The sequence below is a fragment of the Pungitius pungitius genome, unplaced genomic scaffold (genome assembly GCF_949316345.1).
Source record: "Pungitius pungitius unplaced genomic scaffold, fPunPun2.1 scaffold_24, whole genome shotgun sequence".
NCBI lineage: Eukaryota > Metazoa > Chordata > Actinopteri > Perciformes > Gasterosteidae > Pungitius > Pungitius pungitius.
Genome location: NW_026909886.1, coordinates 809718 through 821724, shown reverse-complemented (window position 1 = coordinate 821724; position 12007 = coordinate 809718). Strand labels below are relative to the sequence as shown.

At 45.7% G+C, this 12007-nt stretch overlaps 26 non-coding genes across 26 annotated transcripts; all 26 read right to left on the bottom strand.

Moving 5' to 3' along the window:
• Nucleotides 1-50: 50 nt before the first annotated feature.
• On the bottom strand, nucleotides 51-169 carry LOC134117908 (5S ribosomal RNA). The gene has a single exon (XR_009949464.1). It is a non-coding gene; the product is annotated as a 5S ribosomal RNA (ribosomal RNA).
• A 339-nt stretch (nucleotides 170-508) lies between these two features.
• LOC134118632 (5S ribosomal RNA) lies at nucleotides 509-627 on the bottom strand. Its single transcript, XR_009950192.1, has one exon. It is a non-coding gene; the product is annotated as a 5S ribosomal RNA (ribosomal RNA).
• A 396-nt stretch (nucleotides 628-1023) lies between these two features.
• On the bottom strand, nucleotides 1024-1142 carry LOC134117907 (5S ribosomal RNA). Its single transcript, XR_009949463.1, has one exon. It is a non-coding gene; the product is annotated as a 5S ribosomal RNA (ribosomal RNA).
• Nucleotides 1143-1481: 339 nt separating this feature from the next.
• LOC134117906 (5S ribosomal RNA) lies at nucleotides 1482-1600 on the bottom strand. The gene has a single exon (XR_009949462.1). It is a non-coding gene; the product is annotated as a 5S ribosomal RNA (ribosomal RNA).
• Nucleotides 1601-1945: 345 nt separating this feature from the next.
• Nucleotides 1946-2064, bottom strand: LOC134117905 (5S ribosomal RNA). The gene has a single exon (XR_009949461.1). It is a non-coding gene; the product is annotated as a 5S ribosomal RNA (ribosomal RNA).
• A 339-nt stretch (nucleotides 2065-2403) lies between these two features.
• LOC134117904 (5S ribosomal RNA) lies at nucleotides 2404-2522 on the bottom strand. Its single transcript, XR_009949460.1, has one exon. It is a non-coding gene; the product is annotated as a 5S ribosomal RNA (ribosomal RNA).
• Nucleotides 2523-2866: 344 nt separating this feature from the next.
• On the bottom strand, nucleotides 2867-2985 carry LOC134117902 (5S ribosomal RNA). The gene has a single exon (XR_009949458.1). It is a non-coding gene; the product is annotated as a 5S ribosomal RNA (ribosomal RNA).
• A 396-nt stretch (nucleotides 2986-3381) lies between these two features.
• LOC134117901 (5S ribosomal RNA) lies at nucleotides 3382-3500 on the bottom strand. Its single transcript, XR_009949457.1, has one exon. It is a non-coding gene; the product is annotated as a 5S ribosomal RNA (ribosomal RNA).
• Nucleotides 3501-3839: 339 nt separating this feature from the next.
• LOC134117900 (5S ribosomal RNA) lies at nucleotides 3840-3958 on the bottom strand. Its single transcript, XR_009949456.1, has one exon. It is a non-coding gene; the product is annotated as a 5S ribosomal RNA (ribosomal RNA).
• Nucleotides 3959-4302: 344 nt separating this feature from the next.
• LOC134117899 (5S ribosomal RNA) lies at nucleotides 4303-4421 on the bottom strand. Its single transcript, XR_009949455.1, has one exon. It is a non-coding gene; the product is annotated as a 5S ribosomal RNA (ribosomal RNA).
• A 339-nt stretch (nucleotides 4422-4760) lies between these two features.
• On the bottom strand, nucleotides 4761-4879 carry LOC134117898 (5S ribosomal RNA). The gene has a single exon (XR_009949454.1). It is a non-coding gene; the product is annotated as a 5S ribosomal RNA (ribosomal RNA).
• Nucleotides 4880-5223: 344 nt separating this feature from the next.
• On the bottom strand, nucleotides 5224-5342 carry LOC134117897 (5S ribosomal RNA). Its single transcript, XR_009949453.1, has one exon. It is a non-coding gene; the product is annotated as a 5S ribosomal RNA (ribosomal RNA).
• A 339-nt stretch (nucleotides 5343-5681) lies between these two features.
• LOC134117896 (5S ribosomal RNA) lies at nucleotides 5682-5800 on the bottom strand. The gene has a single exon (XR_009949452.1). It is a non-coding gene; the product is annotated as a 5S ribosomal RNA (ribosomal RNA).
• Nucleotides 5801-6139: 339 nt separating this feature from the next.
• Nucleotides 6140-6258, bottom strand: LOC134117895 (5S ribosomal RNA). Its single transcript, XR_009949451.1, has one exon. It is a non-coding gene; the product is annotated as a 5S ribosomal RNA (ribosomal RNA).
• Nucleotides 6259-6654: 396 nt separating this feature from the next.
• Nucleotides 6655-6773, bottom strand: LOC134117894 (5S ribosomal RNA). The gene has a single exon (XR_009949450.1). It is a non-coding gene; the product is annotated as a 5S ribosomal RNA (ribosomal RNA).
• A 339-nt stretch (nucleotides 6774-7112) lies between these two features.
• On the bottom strand, nucleotides 7113-7231 carry LOC134117893 (5S ribosomal RNA). Its single transcript, XR_009949449.1, has one exon. It is a non-coding gene; the product is annotated as a 5S ribosomal RNA (ribosomal RNA).
• Nucleotides 7232-7575: 344 nt separating this feature from the next.
• On the bottom strand, nucleotides 7576-7694 carry LOC134117891 (5S ribosomal RNA). Its single transcript, XR_009949447.1, has one exon. It is a non-coding gene; the product is annotated as a 5S ribosomal RNA (ribosomal RNA).
• Nucleotides 7695-8033: 339 nt separating this feature from the next.
• LOC134117890 (5S ribosomal RNA) lies at nucleotides 8034-8152 on the bottom strand. Its single transcript, XR_009949446.1, has one exon. It is a non-coding gene; the product is annotated as a 5S ribosomal RNA (ribosomal RNA).
• Nucleotides 8153-8496: 344 nt separating this feature from the next.
• On the bottom strand, nucleotides 8497-8615 carry LOC134117889 (5S ribosomal RNA). Its single transcript, XR_009949445.1, has one exon. It is a non-coding gene; the product is annotated as a 5S ribosomal RNA (ribosomal RNA).
• A 339-nt stretch (nucleotides 8616-8954) lies between these two features.
• On the bottom strand, nucleotides 8955-9073 carry LOC134117888 (5S ribosomal RNA). Its single transcript, XR_009949444.1, has one exon. It is a non-coding gene; the product is annotated as a 5S ribosomal RNA (ribosomal RNA).
• Nucleotides 9074-9412: 339 nt separating this feature from the next.
• LOC134117887 (5S ribosomal RNA) lies at nucleotides 9413-9531 on the bottom strand. The gene has a single exon (XR_009949443.1). It is a non-coding gene; the product is annotated as a 5S ribosomal RNA (ribosomal RNA).
• A 344-nt stretch (nucleotides 9532-9875) lies between these two features.
• LOC134117886 (5S ribosomal RNA) lies at nucleotides 9876-9994 on the bottom strand. Its single transcript, XR_009949442.1, has one exon. It is a non-coding gene; the product is annotated as a 5S ribosomal RNA (ribosomal RNA).
• A 339-nt stretch (nucleotides 9995-10333) lies between these two features.
• On the bottom strand, nucleotides 10334-10452 carry LOC134118651 (5S ribosomal RNA). Its single transcript, XR_009950211.1, has one exon. It is a non-coding gene; the product is annotated as a 5S ribosomal RNA (ribosomal RNA).
• Nucleotides 10453-10791: 339 nt separating this feature from the next.
• Nucleotides 10792-10910, bottom strand: LOC134117885 (5S ribosomal RNA). The gene has a single exon (XR_009949441.1). It is a non-coding gene; the product is annotated as a 5S ribosomal RNA (ribosomal RNA).
• A 344-nt stretch (nucleotides 10911-11254) lies between these two features.
• On the bottom strand, nucleotides 11255-11373 carry LOC134117884 (5S ribosomal RNA). Its single transcript, XR_009949440.1, has one exon. It is a non-coding gene; the product is annotated as a 5S ribosomal RNA (ribosomal RNA).
• A 339-nt stretch (nucleotides 11374-11712) lies between these two features.
• Nucleotides 11713-11831, bottom strand: LOC134117883 (5S ribosomal RNA). Its single transcript, XR_009949439.1, has one exon. It is a non-coding gene; the product is annotated as a 5S ribosomal RNA (ribosomal RNA).
• Nucleotides 11832-12007: the final 176 nt, after the last annotated feature.

The window sequence follows — 12007 nt, the reverse complement described above, 5'->3', positions numbered from 1 at the left end:
TAGGTGTACAATCTGCGGCGCTGGGCGGCTTTCGGAGAGAGAAGTGAAAAAGCTTACGGCACCTGGGATTCCCAGGCGGTCTTCCATCCAGGTACTAACCAGGCCCTGCTCTGCTTAGCTTCCGAGATCAGACGAGATCGGGCGGAACCAGAGAGGTATGGCCGTAAGCTGCTCTTTATCTTTTTCCTAATCCTTTATAATGCGTCAAAAAATTATGTCACGCCTGCCGTTGGCATCTTTGTGTGGGTTAAATAAGGGTATGCAAAGAAGGCTGTGACATCCTATGCCGAAAATTGGATGGACTAGAGAAGACCCGCCCAGGAGTCCCAGCCAATCGGTGGATGGCCATTGCAGTCCCCGCCACCTCAAATGGCCTGACGATGGTATGGACGTAAGCCACCTTTCATCTTCTTCCTATTGCATCTCTTCTACAATGTGAAATGCTTTTTACAATTGTGTAGGTGTACAATCTGCGGCGCTGGGCGGCTTTCGGAGAGAGAAGTGAAAAAGCTTACAGCACCTGGGATTCCCAGGCGGTCTTCCATCCAGGTACTAACCAGGCCCTGCTCTGCTTAGCTTCCGAGATCAGACGAGATCGGGCGGAACCAGAGAGGTATGGCCGTAAGCTGCTTTTTATCTTTTTCCTAATCCTTTAAAACGTGTCAAAGATAATCAGAAGAGTTTGTTTTTCTAAAATTGAAGCAGTTCTTAGGATTGGCAAGAGAGGTTCCTAAAACCTGAAGGTAACTTTACTTTTCTTCACTGGCAATTCTAACATGTTGGGTTAGCACCTGTATTTGAACGGCTAAATTACAAACAAAAGTATGCCAATTGTTAAATGTTGATCAACACTAATTTAGCAACCATGAAACGGAATCATTTTTGATGATATTGTCTAAGTTCCTTATATATCCAACGTTAAAACAACACTAAACATGCATCTCTTCGACAATGTGATATACTTTTTGTAATTTGTAGGTGTACAATCTGCGGCGCTCGGCGGCTTCCAGAGAGAAGTGAAAAAGCTTACGGCACCTGGGATTCCCAGGCGGTCTTCCATCCAGGTACTAACCAGGCCCTGCTCTGCTTAGCTTCCGAGATCAGACGAGATCGGGCGGAACCAGAGAGGTATGGCCGTAAGCTGCTCTTTATCTTTTTCCTAATCCTTTATAATGCGTCAAAAAATTATGTCACGCCTGCCGTTGGCATCTTTGTGTGGGTTAAATAAGGGTATGCAAAGAAGGCTGTGACATCCTATGCCGAAAATTGGATGGACTAGAGAAGACCCGCCCAGGAGTCCCAGCCAATCGGTGGATGGCCATTGCAGTCCCCGCCACCTCAAATGGCCTGACGATGGTATGGACGTAAGCCACCTTTCATCTTCTTCCTATTGCATCTCTTCTACAATGTGAAATGCTTTTTACAATTGTGTAGGTGTACAATCTGCGGCGCTGGGCGGCTTTCGGAGAGAGAAGTGAAAAAGCTTACGGCACCTGGGATTCCCAGGCGGTCTTCCATCCAGGTACTAACCAGGCCCTGCTCTGCTTAGCTTCCGAGATCAGACGAGATCGGGCGGAACCAGAGAGGTATGGCCGTAAGCTGCTTTTCATCTTTTTCCTAATCCTCTAAAACGTGTCAAAGATAATCAGAAGTTTCTTTTTCTAAAATTGAAGCAGTTCTTAGCATTGGCAAGAGAGGTTCCTAAATGCCTGAAGGTAACTTTACTTTTCTTCACTGGCAATTCTAACATGTTGGGTTAGCACCTGTATTTCAACGGCTAAATTACAAACAATAGTATGCCAATCGTAAATGTTGATCAACACTAATTTAGCAATCATGAAACGGAATCATTTTGGATAATATTGTCTAATTTCCTTTCATATCCAACTTTAAAACAGGTGTACAATCTACGGCGCTGGGCGGCTTTCGGAGAGAGAAGTGAAAAAGCTTACGGCACCTGGGATTCCCAGGCGGTCTTCCATCCAGGTACTAACCAGGCCCTGCTCTGCTTAGCTTCCGAGATCAGACGAGATCGGGCGGAACCAGAGAGGTATGGCCGTAAGCTGCTTTTCATCTTTTTCCTAATCCTTTATAATGCGTCAATGAATTATGACACGCCTGCCGTTGGCATCTTTGTGTGGGTTAAATAAGGGTATGCAAAGAAGGCTGTGACATCCCATGCCGAAAATTGGATGGACTAGAGAAGACCCGCCCAGGAGTCCCAGCCAATCGGTGAATGGCCATTGCAGTCCCCGCCACCTCAAATGGCCTGACGATGGTATGGACGTAAGCCACCTTTCATCTTCTTCCTATTGCATCTCTTCTACAATGTGAATTTTTTTTTACAATTGTGTAGGTGTACAATCTACGGCGCTGGGCGGCTTTCAGAGAGAGAAGTGAAAAAGCTTACGGCACCTGGGATTCCCAGGCGGTCTTCCATCCAGGTACTAACCAGGCCCTGCTCTGCTTAGCTTCCGAGATCAGACGAGATCGGGCGGAACCAGAGAGGTATGGCCGTAAGCTGCTTTTCATCTTTTTCCTAATCCTTTAAAACGTGTCAAAGATAATCAGAAGTTTCTTTTTCTAAAATTGAAGCAGTTCTTAGCATTGGCAAGAGAGGTTCCTAAAGCCTGAAGGTAACTTTACTTTTCTTCACTGGCAATTCTAACATGTTGGGTTAGCACCTGTATTTCAACGGCTAAATTACAAACAATAGTATGCCAATCGTAAATGTTGATCAACACTAATTTAGCAATCATGAAACGGAATCATTTTGGATAATATTGTCTAATTTCCTTTCATATCCAACTTTAAAACAGGTGTACAATCTACGGCGCTGGGCGGCTTTCGGAGAGAGAAGTGAAAAAGCTTACGGCACCTGGGATTCCCAGGCGGTCTTCCATCCAGGTACTAACCAGGCCCTGCTCTGCTTAGCTTCCGAGATCAGACGAGATCGGGCGGAACCAGAGAGGTATGGCCGTAAGCTGGTTTTTACCTTTTTCCTAATCCTTTAAAACGTGTCAAAGATAATCAGAAGAGTTTCTTTTTCTAAAATTGAAGCAGTTCTTAGGATTGGCAAGAGAGGTTCCTAAAACCTGAAGGTAACTTTACTTTTCTTCACTGGCAATTCTAACATGTTGGGTTAGCACCTGTATTTCAACGGCTAAATTACAAACAAAAGTATGCCAATTGTTAAATGTTGATCAACACTAATTTAGCAACCATGAAACGGAATCATTTTTGATGATATTGTCTAAGTTCCTTATATATCCAACGTTAAAACAACACTAAACATGCATCTCTTCGACAATGTGATATACTTTTTGTAATTTGTAGGTGTACAATCTGCGGCGCTCGGCGGCTTCCAGAGAGAAGTGAAAAAGCTTACGGCACCTGGGATTCCCAGGCGGTCTTCCATCCAGGTACTAACCAGGCCCTGCTCTGCTTAGCTTCCGAGATCAGACGAGATCGGGCGGAACCAGAGAGGTATGGCCGTAAGCTGCTCTTTATCTTTTTCCTAATCCTTTATAATGCGTCAAAAAATTATGTCACGCCTGCCGTTGGCATCTTTGTGTGGGTTAAATAAGGGTATGCAAAGAAGGCTGTGACATCCTATGCCGAAAATTGGATGGACTAGAGAAGACCCGCCCAGGAGTCCCAGCCAATCGGTGGATGGCCATTGCAGTCCCCGCCACCTCAAATGGCCTGACGATGGTATGGACGTAAGCCACCTTTCATCTTCTTCCTATTGCATCTCTTCTACAATGTGAAATGCTTTTTACAATTGTGTAGGTGTACAATCTGCGGCGCTGGGCGGCTTTCGGAGAGAGAAGTGAAAAAGCTTACGGCACCTGGGATTCCCAGGCGGTCTTCCATCCAGGTACTAACCAGGCCCTGCTCTGCTTAGCTTCCGAGATCAGACGAGATCGGGCGGAACCAGAGAGGTATGGCCGTAAGCTGCTTTTCATCTTTTTCCTAATCCTTTAAAACGTGTCAAAGATAATCAGAAGTTTCTTTTTCTAAAATTGAAGCAGTTCTTAGCATTGGCAAGAGAGGTTCCTAAAGCCTGAAGGTAACTTTACTTTTCTTCACTGGCAATTCTAACATGTTGGGTTAGCACCTGTATTTCAACGGCTAAATTACAAACAATAGTATGCCAATCGTAAATGTTGATCAACACTAATTTAGCAATCATGAAACGGAATCATTTTGGATAATATTGTCTAATTTCCTTTCATATCCAACTTTAAAACAGGTGTACAATCTACGGCGCTGGGCGGCTTTCGGAGAGAGAAGTGAAAAAGCTTACGGCACCTGGGATTCCCAGGCGGTCTTCCATCCAGGTACTAACCAGGCCCTGCTCTGCTTAGCTTCCGAGATCAGACGAGATCGGGCGGAACCAGAGAGGTATGGCCGTAAGCTGCTTTTCATCTTTTTCCTAATCCTTTATAATGCGTCAATGAATTATGACACGCCTGCCGTTGGCATCTTTGTGTGGGTTAAATAAGGGTATGCAAAGAAGGCTGTGACATCCCATGCCGAAAATTGGATGGACTAGAGAAGACCCGCCCAGGAGTCCCAGCCAATCGGTGAATGGCCATTGCAGTCCCCGCCACCTCAAATGGCCTGACGATGGTATGGACGTAAGCCACCTTTCGTCTTCTTCCTATTGCATCTCTTCTACAATGTGAATTTTTTTTTACAATTGTGTAGGTGTACAATCTACGGCGCTGGGCGGCTTTCAGAGAGAGAAGTGAAAAAGCTTACGGCACCTGGGATTCCCAGGCGGTCTTCCATCCAGGTACTAACCAGGCCCTGCTCTGCTTAGCTTCCGAGATCAGACGAGATCGGGCGGAACCAGAGAGGTATGGCCGTAAGCTGCTTTTCATCTTTTTCCTAATCCTTTAAAACGTGTCAAAGATAATCAGAAGTTTCTTTTTCTAAAATTGAAGCAGTTCTTAGCATTGGCAAGAGAGGTTCCTAAAGCCTGAAGGTAACTTTACTTTTCTTCACTGGCAATTCTAACATGTTGGGTTAGCACCTGTATTTCAACGGCTAAATTACAAACAATAGTATGCCAATCGTAAATGTTGATCAACACTAATTTAGCAATCATGAAACGGAATCATTTTGGATAATATTGTCTAATTTCCTTTCATATCCAACTTTAAAACAGGTGTACAATCTACGGCGCTGGGCGGCTTTCGGAGAGAGAAGTGAAAAAGCTTACGGCACCTGGGATTCCCAGGCGGTCTTCCATCCAGGTACTAACCAGGCCCTGCTCTGCTTAGCTTCCGAGATCAGACGAGATCGGGCGGAACCAGAGAGGTATGGCCGTAAGCTGCTTTTCATCTTTTTCCTAATCCTTTATAATGCGTCAATGAATTATGACACGCCTGCCGTTGGCATCTTTGTGTGGGTTATATAAGGGTATGCAAAGAAGGCTGTGACATCCCATGCCGAAAATTGGATGGACTAGAGAAGACCCGCCCAGGAGTCCCAGCCAATCGGTGAATGGCCATTGCAGTCCCCGCCACCTCAAATGGCCTGACGATGGTATGGACGTAAGCCACCTTTCATCTTCTTCCTATTGCATCTCTTCTACAATGTGAAATTTTTTTTACAATTGTGTAGGTGTACAATCTACGGCGCTGGGCGGCTTTCAGAGAGAGAAGTGAAAAAGCTTACGGCACCTGGGATTCCCAGGCGGTCTTCCATCCAGGTACTAACCAGGCCCTGCTCTGCTTAGCTTCCGAGATCAGACGAGATCGGGCGGAACCAGAGAGGTATGGCCGTAAGCTGCTTTTCATCTTTTTCCTAATCCTTTATAATGCGTCAATGAATTATGACACGCCTGCCGTTGGCATCTTTGTGTGGGTTAAATAAGGGTATGCAAAGAAGGCTGTGACATCCCATGCCGAAAATTGGATGGACTAGAGAAGACCCGCCCAGGAGTCCCAGCCAATCGGTGAATGGCCATTGCAGTCCCCGCCACCTCAAATGGCCTGACGATGGTATGGACGTAAGCCACCTTTCATCTTCTTCCTATTGCATCTCTTCTACAATGTGAATTTTTTTTTACAATTGTGTAGGTGTACAATCTACGGCGCTGGGCGGCTTTCAGAGAGAGAAGTGAAAAAGCTTACGGCACCTGGGATTCCCAGGCGGTCTTCCATCCAGGTACTAACCAGGCCCTGCTCTGCTTAGCTTCCGAGATCAGACGAGATCGGGCGGAACCAGAGAGGTATGGCCGTAAGCTGCTTTTTATCTTTTTCCTAATCCTTTAAAACGTGTCAAAGATAATCAGAAGAGTTTGTTTTTCTAAAATTGAAGCAGTTCTTAGGATTGGCAAGAGAGGTTCCTAAAACCTGAAGGTAACTTTACTTTTCTTCACTGGCAATTCTAACATGTTGGGTTAGCACCTGTATTTGAACGGCTAAATTACAAACAAAAGTATGCCAATTGTTAAATGTTGATCAACACTAATTTAGCAACCATGAAACGGAATCATTTTTGATGATATTGTCTAAGTTCCTTATATATCCAACGTTAAAACAACACTAAACATGCATCTCTTCGACAATGTGATATACTTTTTGTAATTTGTAGGTGTACAATCTGCGGCGCTCGGCGGCTTCCAGAGAGAAGTGAAAAAGCTTACGGCACCTGGGATTCCCAGGCGGTCTTCCATCCAGGTACTAACCAGGCCCTGCTCTGCTTAGCTTCCGAGATCAGACGAGATCGGGCGGAACCAGAGAGGTATGGCCGTAAGCTGCTCTTTATCTTTTTCCTAATCCTTTATAATGCGTCAAAAAATTATGTCACGCCTGCCGTTGGCAACTTTGTGTGGGTTAAATAAGGGTATGCAAAGAAGGCTGTGACATCCTATGCCGAAAATTGGATGGACTAGAGAAGACCCGCCCAGGAGTCCCAGCCAATCGGTGGATGGCCAGTGCAGTCCCCGCCACCTCAAATGGCCTGACGATGGTATGGACGTAAGCCACCTTTCATCTTCTTCCTATTGCATCTCTTCTACAATGTGAAATGCTTTTTACAATTGTGTAGGTGTACAATCTGCGGCGCTGGGCGGCTTTCGGAGAGAGAAGTGAAAAAGCTTACGGCACCTGGGATTCCCAGGCGGTCTTCCATCCAGGTACTAACCAGGCCCTGCTCTGCTTAGCTTCCGAGATCAGACGAGATCGGGCGGAACCAGAGAGGTATGGCCGTAAGCTGCTTTTCATCTTTTTCCTAATCCTTTAAAACGTGTCAACGATAATCAGAAGTTTCTTTTTCTAAAATTGAAGCAGTTCTTAGCATTGGCAAGAGAGGTTCCTAAAGCCTGAAGGTAACTTTACTTTTCTTCACTGGCAATTCTAACATGTTGGGTTAGCACCTGTATTTCAACGGCTAAATTACAAACAATAGTATGCCAATCGTAAATGTTGATCAACACTAATTTAGCAATCATGAAACGGAATCATTTTGGATAATATTGTCTAATTTCCTTTCATATCCAACTTTAAAACAGGTGTACAATCTACGGCGCTGGGCGGCTTTCGGAGAGAGAAGTGAAAAAGCTTACGGCACCTGGGATTCCCAGGCGGTCTTCCATCCAGGTACTAACCAGGCCCTGCTCTGCTTAGCTTCCGAGATCAGACGAGATCGGGCGGAACCAGAGAGGTATGGCCGTAAGCTGCTTTTCATCTTTTTCCTAATCCTTTATAATGCGTCAATGAATTATGACACGCCTGCCGTTGGCATCTTTGTGTGGGTTAAATAAGGGTATGCAAAGAAGGCTGTGACATCCCATGCCGAAAATTGGATGGACTAGAGAAGACCCGCCCAGGAGTCCCAGCCAATCGGTGAATGGCCATTGCAGTCCCCGCCACCTCAAATGGCCTGACGATGGTATGGACGTAAGCCACCTTTCATCTTCTTCCTATTGCATCTCTTCTACAATGTGAATTTTTTTTTACAATTGTGTAGGTGTACAATCTACGGCGCTGGGCGGCTTTCAGAGAGAGAAGTGAAAAAGCTTACGGCACCTGGGATTCCCAGGCGGTCTTCCATCCAGGTACTAACCAGGCCCTGCTCTGCTTAGCTTCCGAGATCAGACGAGATCGGGCGGAACCAGAGAGGTATGGCCGTAAGCTGCTTTTCATCTTTTTCCTAATCCTTTAAAACGTGTCAAAGATAATCAGAAGTTTCTTTTTCTAAAATTGAAGCAGTTCTTAGCATTGGCAAGAGAGGTTCCTAAAGCCTGAAGGTAACTTTACTTTTCTTCACTGGCAATTCTAACATGTTGGGTTAGCACCTGTATTTCAACGGCTAAATTACAAACAATAGTATGCCAATCGTAAATGTTGATCAACACTAATTTAGCAATCATGAAACGGAATCATTTTGGATAATATTGTCTAATTTCCTTTCATATCCAACTTTAAAACAGGTGTACAATCTACGGCGCTGGGCGGCTTTCGGAGAGAGAAGTGAAAAAGCTTACGGCACCTGGGATTCCCAGGCGGTCTTCCATCCAGGTACTAACCAGGCCCTGCTCTGCTTAGCTTCCGAGATCAGACGAGATCGGGCGGAACCAGAGAGGTATGGCCGTAAGCTGCTTTTCATCTTTTTCCTAATCCTTTATAATGCGTCAATGAATTATGACACGCCTGCCGTTGGCATCTTTGTGTGGGTTAAATAAGGGTATGCAAAGAAGGCTGTGACATCCCATGCCGAAAATTGGATGGACTAGAGAAGACCCGCCCAGGAGTCCCAGCCAATCGGTGAATGGCCATTGCAGTCCCCGCCACCTCAAATGGCCTGACGATGGTATGGACGTAAGCCACCTTTCATCTTCTTCCTATTGCATCTCTTCTACAATGTGAAATTTTTTTTACAATTGTGTAGGTGTACAATCTACGGCGCTGGGCGGCTTTCAGAGAGAGAAGTGAAAAAGCTTACGGCACCTGGGATTCCCAGGCGGTCTTCCATCCAGGTACTAACCAGGCCCTGCTCTGCTTAGCTTCCGAGATCAGACGAGATCGGGCGGAACCAGAGAGGTATGGCCGTAAGCTGCTTTTCATCTTTTTCCTAATCCTTTATAATGCGTCAATGAATTATGACACGCCTGCCGTTGGCATCTTTGTGTGGGTTAAATAAGGGTATGCAAAGAAGGCTGTGACATCCCATGCCGAAAATTGGATGGACTAGAGAAGACCCGCCCAGGAGTCCCAGCCAATCGGTGAATGGCCATTGCAGTCCCCGCCACCTCAAATGGCCTGACGATGGTATGGACGTAAGCCACCTTTCATCTTCTTCCTATTGCATCTCTTCTACAATGTGAATTTTTTTTTACAATTGTGTAGGTGTACAATCTACGGCGCTGGGCGGCTTTCAGAGAGAGAAGTGAAAAAGCTTACGGCACCTGGGATTCCCAGGCGGTCTTCCATCCAGGTACTAACCAGGCCCTGCTCTGCTTAGCTTCCGAGATCAGACGAGATCGGGCGGAACCAGAGAGGTATGGCCGTAAGCTGCTTTTCATCTTTTTCCTAATCCTTTAAAACGTGTCAAAGATAATCAGAAGTTTCTTTTTCTAAAATTGAAGCAGTTCTTAGCATTGGCAAGAGAGGTTCCTAAAGCCTGAAGGTAACTTTACTTTTCTTCACTGGCAATTCTAACATGTTGGGTTAGCACCTGTATTTCAACGGCTAAATTACAAACAATAGTATGCCAATCGTAAATGTTGATCAACACTAATTTAGCAATCATGAAACGGAATCATTTTGGATAATATTGTCTAATTTCCTTTCATATCCAACTTTAAAACAGGTGTACAATCTACGGCGCTGGGCGGCTTTCGGAGAGAGAAGTGAAAAAGCTTACGGCACCTGGGATTCCCAGGCGGTCTTCCATCCAGGTACTAACCAGGCCCTGCTCTGCTTAGCTTCCGAGATCAGACGAGATCGGGCGGAACCAGAGAGGTATGGCCGTAAGCTGCTTTTCATCTTTTTCCTAATCCTTTATAATGCGTCAATGAATTATGACACGCCTGCCGTTGGCATCTTTGTGTGGGTTAAATAAGGGTATGCAAAGAAGGCTGTGACATCCCATGCCGAAAATTGGATGGACTAGAGAAGACCCGCCCAGGAGTCCCAGCCAATCGGTGAATGGCCATTGCAGTCCCCGCCACCTCAAATGGCCTGACGATGGTATGGACGTAAGCCACCTTTCATCTTCTTCCTATTGCATCTCTTCTACAATGTGAAATTTTTTTTACAATTGTGTAGGTGTACAATCTACGGCGCTGGGCGGCTTTCAGAGAGAGAAGTGAAAAAGCCTACGGCACCTGGGATTCCCAGGCGGTCTTCCATCCAGGTACTAACCAGGCCCTGCTCTGCTTAGCTTCCGAGATCAGACGAGATCGGGCGGAACCAGAGAGGTATGGCCGTAAGCTGCTTTTCATCTTTTTCCTAATCCTTTATAATGCGTCAATGAATTATGACACGCCTGCCGTTGGCATCTTTGTGTGGGTTAAATAAGGGTATGCAAAGAAGGCTGTGACATCCCATGCCGAAAATTGGATGGACTAGAGAAGACCCGCCCAGGAGTCCCAGCCAATCGGTGAATGGCCATTGCAGTCCCCGCCACCTCAAATGGCCTGACGATGGTATGGACGTAAGCCACCTTTCATCTTCTTCCTATTGCATCTCTTCTACAATGTGAATTTTTTTTTACAATTGTGTAGGTGTACAATCTACGGCGCTGGGCGGCTTTCAGAGAGAGAAGTGAAAAAGCTTACGGCACCTGGGATTCCCAGGCGGTCTTCCATCCAGGTACTAACCAGGCCCTGCTCTGCTTAGCTTCCGAGATCAGACGAGATCGGGCGGAACCAGAGAGGTATGGCCGTAAGCTGCTTTTCATCTTTTTCCTAATCCTTTAAAACGTGTCAACGATAATCAGAAGTTTCTTTTTCTAAAATTGAAGCAGTTCTTAGCATTGGCAAGAGAGGTTCCTAAAGCCTGAAGGTAACTTTACTTTTCTTCACTGGCAATTCTAACATGTTGGGTTAGCACCTGTATTTCAACGGCTAAATTACAAACAATAGTATGCCAATCGTAAATGTTGATCAACACTAATTTAGCAATCATGAAACGGAATCATTTTGGATAATATTGTCTAATTTCCTTTCATATCCAACTTTAAAACAGGTGTACAATCTACGGCGCTGGGCGGCTTTCGGAGAGAGAAGTGAAAAAGCTTACGGCACCTGGGATTCCCAGGCGGTCTTCCATCCAGGTACTAACCAGGCCCTGCTCTGCTTAGCTTCCGAGATCAGACGAGATCGGGCGGAACCAGAGAGGTATGGCCGTAAGCTGCTTTTCATCTTTTTCCTAATCCTTTATAATGCGTCAATGAATTATGACACGCCTGCCGTTGGCATCTTTGTGTGGGTTAAATAAGGGTATGCAAAGAAGGCTGTGACATCCCATGCCGAAAATTGGATGGACTAGAGAAGACCCGCCCAGGAGTCCCAGCCAATCGGTGAATGGCCATTGCAGTCCCCGCCACCTCAAATGGCCTGACGATGGTATGGACGTAAGCCACCTTTCATCTTCTTCCTATTGCATCTCTTCTACAATGTGAATTTTTTTTTACAATTGTGTAGGTGTACAATCTACGGCGCTGGGCGGCTTTCAGAGAGAGAAGTGAAAAAGCTTACGGCACCTGGGATTCCCAGGCGGTCTTCCATCCAGGTACTAACCAGGCCCTGCTCTGCTTAGCTTCCGAGATCAGACGAGATCGGGCGGAACCAGAGAGGTATGGCCGTAAGCTGCTTTTCATCTTTTTCCTAATCCTTTAAAACGTGTCAAAGATAATCAGAAGTTTCTTTTTCTAAAATTGAAGCAGTTCTTAGCATTGGCAAGAGAGGTTCCTAAAGCCTGAAGGTAACTTTACTTTTCTTCACTGGCAATTCTAACATGTTGGGTTAGCACCTGTATTTCAACGG